Source organism: Podarcis vaucheri (genome assembly GCF_965113315.1).
Source record: "Podarcis vaucheri genome assembly, chromosome: 1".
NCBI lineage: Eukaryota > Metazoa > Chordata > Lepidosauria > Squamata > Lacertidae > Podarcis > Podarcis vaucheri.
The window spans coordinates 104368447-104375439 of NC_138759.1; the positions used below are offsets into that span (position 1 = coordinate 104368447).

Consider the following 6993-nt stretch of genomic DNA (forward strand, 5'->3'; position numbering starts at 1 on the left):
GGCCACCTCATGAGAAGAGAAGACTCCCTGGAAAAGACCCTGATGTTGGGAAAGATGGAGGGCACAAGGAGAATGGGACGGCAGAGGATGAGATGGTTGGATAGTGTTCTCGAAGCTACCAGTATGAGTTTGACCAAACTGCGGGAGGCAGTGGAAGACAGGAGTGCCTGGTGTGCTCTGGTCCATGGGGTCACAAAGAGTCGGACAATACTAAATGACTAAACAACAACAAATCAGTATAAAGAACCATTTAGAAACATGATAAACTGATTTCAGTAGTTTTATGATTACACTGGACATGCTTTTAGTGAGAACATGACTGTCTTGCTTATGCACTTGTCCAAGGGCCAAATCTGTGTTCTGTTGGCTGTGTTTCTTTTAGCTGGCTCTTTTTAATACTGCTTTCATCAGAGTCCACTTCTGTTTTTTAACCTGTGTGCTCTCTGCAATCCATATCTCACAGGAGGCCATATATTTAAATTAAAACTCTTTATTAATCTAATTGATTGTATGAAATGCATATGTAAGAGGTTTTTGTTTTTGTTTTTTAAAAACCCTCTTAGACCCCCGTGGTTCGATATCAATCTCGAAATATTAAAAGCATCTTGTGGAAAACTGGAAAGCAGATGACACTTTGGGACTGGAGGAAGAGTAGATTTTGGGGACTTCCGGGTTGGTGCCTCCGGCAATGGTGGAATTCCTCTGATCGGGAGGAATTTGCCCCGTGGGAATTTGGGTCTGTACCGCCACGGCGAAGGCGGAGACCTGTAAAAATCACAGGCGAGAGAAGCCTGTGAGCGTGGGATTCGGCAGGCACCTTTTGCGCCTCCCCTACTCGCGGGGAAACCCGGTTTCAGGGATCCGGAGCGACGTGGGGTGAGCGGCGCGGTGCTTCGAATCGTCTGCTTCTTCCACGGAGCAAAGCCGCATAGCTGTTGCCGGAGAGCACTGACTTTTTCCTGTGGACAATTTGACTCCAAAGCAATTACCCGTGAGTAGAGCTGAAGTGGGAGAATTGGATTTTTAAACGTTTAATTTGGCATCGAAGCGGGGAGGTTCAATACAGGAAGTCCGCCTCCCCTTTTGTAAATAAACTAAAGCAATGAGCCTGCAAGCTGAAGTCTTGGAAAGCCTTTTGTAAAAAGACTAAATCTCCATCGGCAAAGAACTAACCCCCCCCCCTTTGGAGACAGGAGAAGAGGGGGGAAGTGGTGGACTGAATATGCCTGTAGGAGAGAGTCAAGAGAGTTAAAATACCGCTGCTCAGACCCTGGAAACGGGCTGCTAGCAGGATCGATGTCTTTTGGAATGTTCATTGACAGTGTTTAGAACGTTCATTGACAGGTAGCTAAACAAGAGAATACATTGTTTCTACTGTCTCTGGCTGTGTTTTTTTTTTTTAAAAAAGGAGTAAAAGTAACTGAAAACTGAAACTAACTGTGGATTATTGGAACATTGTTTAAAAGAGGACAGTACTGACTAATACAAATAGAAACTGTTTTCCCCTAGTGGAAGCTTTTGAAATTGGTTGCTCTACAGGAGCTGGGCTAGGGGAATTTCCAGCTGCAAGATAAAAAATTGTGAGACTCTGGGATTGACCTTGAATCTCTTAAGTGTTATGGCAAATAGAAAGGAAAAAACAGACGGAATGTCGACAGAAGAGGCTTTAGTGGTCATATTAGTGAAAATAAACGATTCGCTGGAACAGCTTCACAAGAAAACAGATGTGATAAATGTGAAAGTGGATGCTGCAAATATTAAAATAGACTTAATTGCAGAAAGTTTAAATAATCTGGGACAAAAGGTGAATACCAATACAGAAACCATCCAGAAATTGATACAGGAATCTACTCTGACACGGCAAACTGTGAATGAAGTCAAGGAGAAAACCCTTGCTGCTGCTGAATGTAAAGCAATACAACTGGAGAGAGAGAGAGTCCCATCCATACAAGGACAACTTGATGAACATAAGCTGACATTTGTTATGAGTGAACTTAAAGAGAAACAGATGAATTTGAGGATCAGAGCCCTACCTGAGGAAAAGGAAAGCTTGACAGAGTTTCAGGAGGAGACAGGACTAACATCGGTTGAGAAAGAGAGGTATTTGGGGGTTAGTATGACCGCCAGAAATGTGAATTTATTCAAGGATAACTGTGAAGGACGTTGGATTGAAGAGAAGGGGGATTTGGAAATATGGACAAATCTGAAGTTGTTATTGTTGGGCCGAGTTGCTGTGGTGGGGATGAGGGTTGCTGTGTTGTCGGGGATGTTGCTTTTGTTTCAAACATTGCAAGCTTTGGATGGGATGGATTGTTTCAGGAGGTGGCAGAGGGACGTCTCTAGAATTGTTTGGCAGGGCAGGAAGCCTCGAGTAAAATTTAAGATATTGACGGATGCCAAAGAAGGAGGTGGACTTGCCCTGCCAGACCCCTAAACTTTGTTGTGAACCATCTGCTTTTTGCTGGCTGAGAGAATGGCTGCTTCTTGAAAGCACTGAAGTGTTGGATAATGGCAGGTGAAGTTGATGGACTATATGGAATTGGCGGAAATGACTGGCAAGATACGAGACCAGGGAGAAGAGTCGGGGGAAGAAGACTGGAAAAAGTTTAAAGACTATTTATAGAAATATTGTAAAATTAATGAATGTTAGAAGAATGTTGGAATGAAGTTATATGGCTTTAGTAGAAATGTTATAAGGAATTAAGTATAAATAGATTAATAGAAAATTAAAGGAAAAAATAAGGCAAGAATGTGTTAAGATAATTATAGGATAGAAAATAGAGGAAGATGGAAAGGAATTGCTGAAACAATTAATAGAAGTGGAATACAAAAAGGGAGGTGTGAGGAGGTTGATGGAAATAAGCGAATGAAAGATAAGATATTGAAAATGTTTGAGGTGTTTTTAAATTGTTTTTGTTTGTTTTTGTTTTGTTTTGTATGTAGTGTTTTTGTATTGTATTTGTATTGTTCTTTTTTTCCTTTTTTTGTTTGTAGTGTTGTGTTGAAACTGTTCGAAAAGTAATAAATATAATTATTATTTTTTAAAAAAAGAAGAGTAGATTTTAAAGTAACATGGGCACACAATTATTGCAATCTGCCATGAAGTGGCTCTAATTTGTGCCTACCATTTCACAGGAAGTTTTGTATTTGTATCAAAACTAGTGGGGGTGGGATTTAGGGAAGTACAGTGGTACCTCACAAGACGAATGCCTCGCAAGACGAAAAACTCGGAAGACGAAAGAGTTTTTCGTTTTTTGAGTTGCTTCGCAAGACGAATTTCCCTATGGGCTTGCTTCGCAAGACGAAAACGTCTTGCAAGTTTGTTTCCTTTTTCTTAAAACCGTTAATACCCAGGGTGCATTGCTTGAAGAGGTGCAGTTGCGACTTGACTTCGAGGAGCAACTCATAGCACGCGGTGTGGTAGCCTTTTTTGAGGTTTTTGAAGACTTTGGTGATTTTTGAAGCTTTTCCAAAACTTCTTTTGCAGCCATTTGGTAAGTTAAACTTTTAAAACTTTTTGGGGGGTTTCTGGATTTTGGGTTGGGGTGTTTGGAATTCAAGTACTTGGTGTTGGGGAGGGGTTTGCAAGAATCTGGAAGCTTGTGTGTTTTCTTCTGCATTTTTATGATTTTTTGTGACCATTGGGACACTCTGCTGTTGTTAAAAATAAAAGATTTCTGGGTTGGGATTTCTGTGTGGTGGGTGGCTGGGGGGGGGGTCAGGGAATTGTTGAGAAGGGGTTTGCAAGAATCTGGAAGCTTGTGTGTTTTCTGGGAGGTTTGGTGCTTTTGAATTTTTTGGATGTGAAGCACTGATTATTATTATTATTATTTTGCGAAGGTAGGAGCTGTGCTGCCATGGGGCCCAAGAAGACTGCTGCTGCAGAGGCCGGCGAGAGGAAGAAGGAGAAGGTTACGCTGGAAATGAAGAAGGAGATCATCTGGAAGCACGACGGTGGAATGGGTGTGACAGACCTCGCCAGGGAGTACGGGAGGAATCCATCGACCATCGGGACCATCCTGAAGATGAGGGAGAAGATCCTTGCGACTGATGTAGCCAAGGGAGTCAGCAGAATCATGAAGAACCACCCAGGTGTTCTGGAGGAGGTGGAGAAGTTGCTGCTCATCTGGTTAGAAGAGAAGCAGCGTGCAGGGGACACAGTGACTGAGGCCGTCATTTGTGAGAAGGCCAAGGCCTTGCACGCAGAACCCATCCGGCAACAGCCAGGAACCTCAGGCAAGCCAGAAGTTGTCAGTGAGCTGGTGGAGGAGCACGACCACGAGCTGACCACCCAGGAGCTGGTCGAACTGCAGGCAGAGGCTGCGCAGGAGCAGGCCTCGCTGGAAGAGGAGGAAGCAACTGAGGAACGGCTGTCCTCCAAAGAACTGAGGGATATTTGCCAGAAGTGGAAGATGTGCAGGCTTTTGCACAGCGGCACCACCCTGACAAGGACCTGACACATGACCTTGCGAACACTTGAGGGTCATGTCATCTTTCAGGGAGGTGCTGAAAAGGCGGATGAAGCAGCAGACCATGGAGAGGTTCTTCAGCAAGAAGCAAAGAGTGGAAGAGGAACCTTCTTCGAGTTGTCCCCCAGAGTCTTAGAAAATGTATGCACAGTACACTTTGGTGATTTTTAAATGCTTTTCTGTCATGTTTAGAAACTTAAATTATTGTTCCTTCAATTTTTGAAATGCTCTTTACAGTATGTGTGACTTTAAAGAGCACTTAATAAACTCTTTTTGTACCAAATTTGGCTTTGTTTGGACTTTTTTTGACCATAGGAATGCATTAATTGATTTTCAATGCATTCCTATGGGAAACCGTGCTTCGCAAGACGAAAAATTCACAAGACGAAAAAACTCGCAGAACGAATTAATTTCGTCTTGCAAGGCACCACTGTAGATTCTTCAAGAACTCAAAACTTTTGCTATTAATAAGACAAGAAAGTGGCTAAAAAAATCTCCGTTTCTTATTAATACTAGTATCCAGGACTCTCCAGTGAAGTTAGTATATTCTGGACAGTCAAAGGGAAGCACTTCACAGAACACATACATAGAATTATGGAATTGGTTACCCCAAAAGAGAATAACTTCCACCAGTTTGTATGGCTTTAAAAGAGGGTTGTACATATTCAACCTTATTATCATTTGATTAATTTATTGATCTCTTTTGCAAGGCAATTTAAAATCATACAATAGAAAGAACTAAAGATAGGTTTTAAAATAATGTAAAATAACAATAATAAAAACTTGGTTTGAAAGCAAACAAGCATTTATGACAGAGGGGTCCATTATTTTACCTCTGAAAAATGTATTATTTTACCCCAACTGAAAAAGCTTGACTGTTTTGAGACTCTGGTGTGGTGAAAGGGGGGGGGATAGGAGTTTTTAAAAAACTAATAAACAAAAAATTCTGCAATTGTTTCAGGCAACTACAAATAGTAGATATCCCACTGCTTTCACTAGGTTTTGATTATGCCCATTTTATTTATGGTTTAAGTACTGTGAGGCAATGATGTGCATTGAATACAAAATAAATGGAAGAATGAACATCACTGAGAAATTTGAAATGTTCAGGATTACATAGGAACAATTTTTGGGGGGAGGAATGCTTGTTTGGAAAAATCAACATTACAGAGCTGTTTTTCTTTTCCATTATATAATTAAAAACTGGTCCACTTAGAAAGTGGCCAGTTGTTATTAGAATAATCACGGATCATTGTCAGTGATGGAGGGCCAGGCATTATTCTACTAGTAGACTGTGTGAATCCACTATTGAAATTTTGGGTAGTAATCTACAACCGCAGAGTAATGTGCTTACTGAGTAACACACAGGCTCAAACATTTCTTGGAAGACTGATGAATTTGCAAAACCTTTTTGCTCACTCACTGTTTTTCAACAGAATCAGTTGCTTCTAACTCATGAGTTGAAAAATTACTCCTAACAGCATCCAGTTTATTTGTCGGTTGCCTTCGTTTTGGTTCCTTGCCACTACTGAATGCTAGCTGGCATTCTGACAAACTATTTTCAGTAAGTTATACTTCATGTGATGTTAATGTGGGTTTGTTTATTCATATTTATCAAGGGGATCACAATTTGTTGAAACAATTGGTTCCAGGAATAAGCTTTCATGATCTCCTTGGAAGAACGTTTGGCAACCTCATCCCATTTAGAAAAAAAGAAACTAAAAAAAACACTTTTTTTTTAAAGAAAAGCTCCAATAAGCCATTTCCATGCTTTATCAACACTCCTCTTAATGGATCGATTTACATAGGCCCAGATGCCCACATCTTCTTCTCAAGCTCTGAAGTACATGAAAAGAAAGGAGTAGAGTTACAGCTAGCCTTGAATGATGAGTTGCACTCTGGAATATGAGTATGTATTGACATGCTGCATCCCCAGCTAACCAGCATATGGGCAGGATTTATGAACCTTTTGCTGGCTCAGACTGAAATACTTATTGATATTGTGCCCATAGGAAATACTGGTTCAATGGGTATAAATGATGGCCACTGGTCCCATCACCTCCTGGTGCATAGAAGGGGAAGAAATGGAGGCAGTGAGAGGTTTTACTTTCTTGGGCTCCATGATCACTGCAGATGGTGACAGCAGCCACGAAATTAAAGGATGCCTGCTTCTTGGGAGAAAAGTGATGACAAATCTAGATAGCATCTTAAAAAGCTGAGACCATCACCTTGCCGACAAAGGTCCGTATAGTTAAAGCTATGGTTTTCCCAGTAGTGATGTATGGAAGTGAGAGCTGGACCATAAAGAAGGCTGACCACTGAAGAATTTATGCTTTTGAATTATGGTGCTGGAGGAGACTCTTCAGAGTCCCATGGACTGCAAGATCAAACCTATCCATTCTGAAGGAAATCAGCCCTGAGTGCTCACTGGAAAGACAGATCCTGAAGCTGAGGCTCCAATACTTTGGCCACTTCATGAGAAGAGAATACTCCCTGGAAAAGACGCTGATGCTGGGAAAGACTG

At 41.4% G+C, this 6993-nt stretch overlaps 1 long non-coding RNA gene across 1 annotated transcript in view; it reads left to right on the forward strand.

The window, feature by feature from the left end:
• LOC309519392 overlaps positions 1 to 4752 on the forward strand; it is a 167978-nt gene extending 163226 nt beyond the window's left edge. The window contains exon 2 of the long non-coding RNA XR_014213832.1: positions 4621 to 4752. This is a non-coding gene — a long non-coding RNA (uncharacterized lncRNA). The remainder of the gene's footprint in view (positions 1 to 4620) is intronic.
• The last annotated feature ends 2241 nt before the right edge of the window (positions 4753 to 6993 follow it).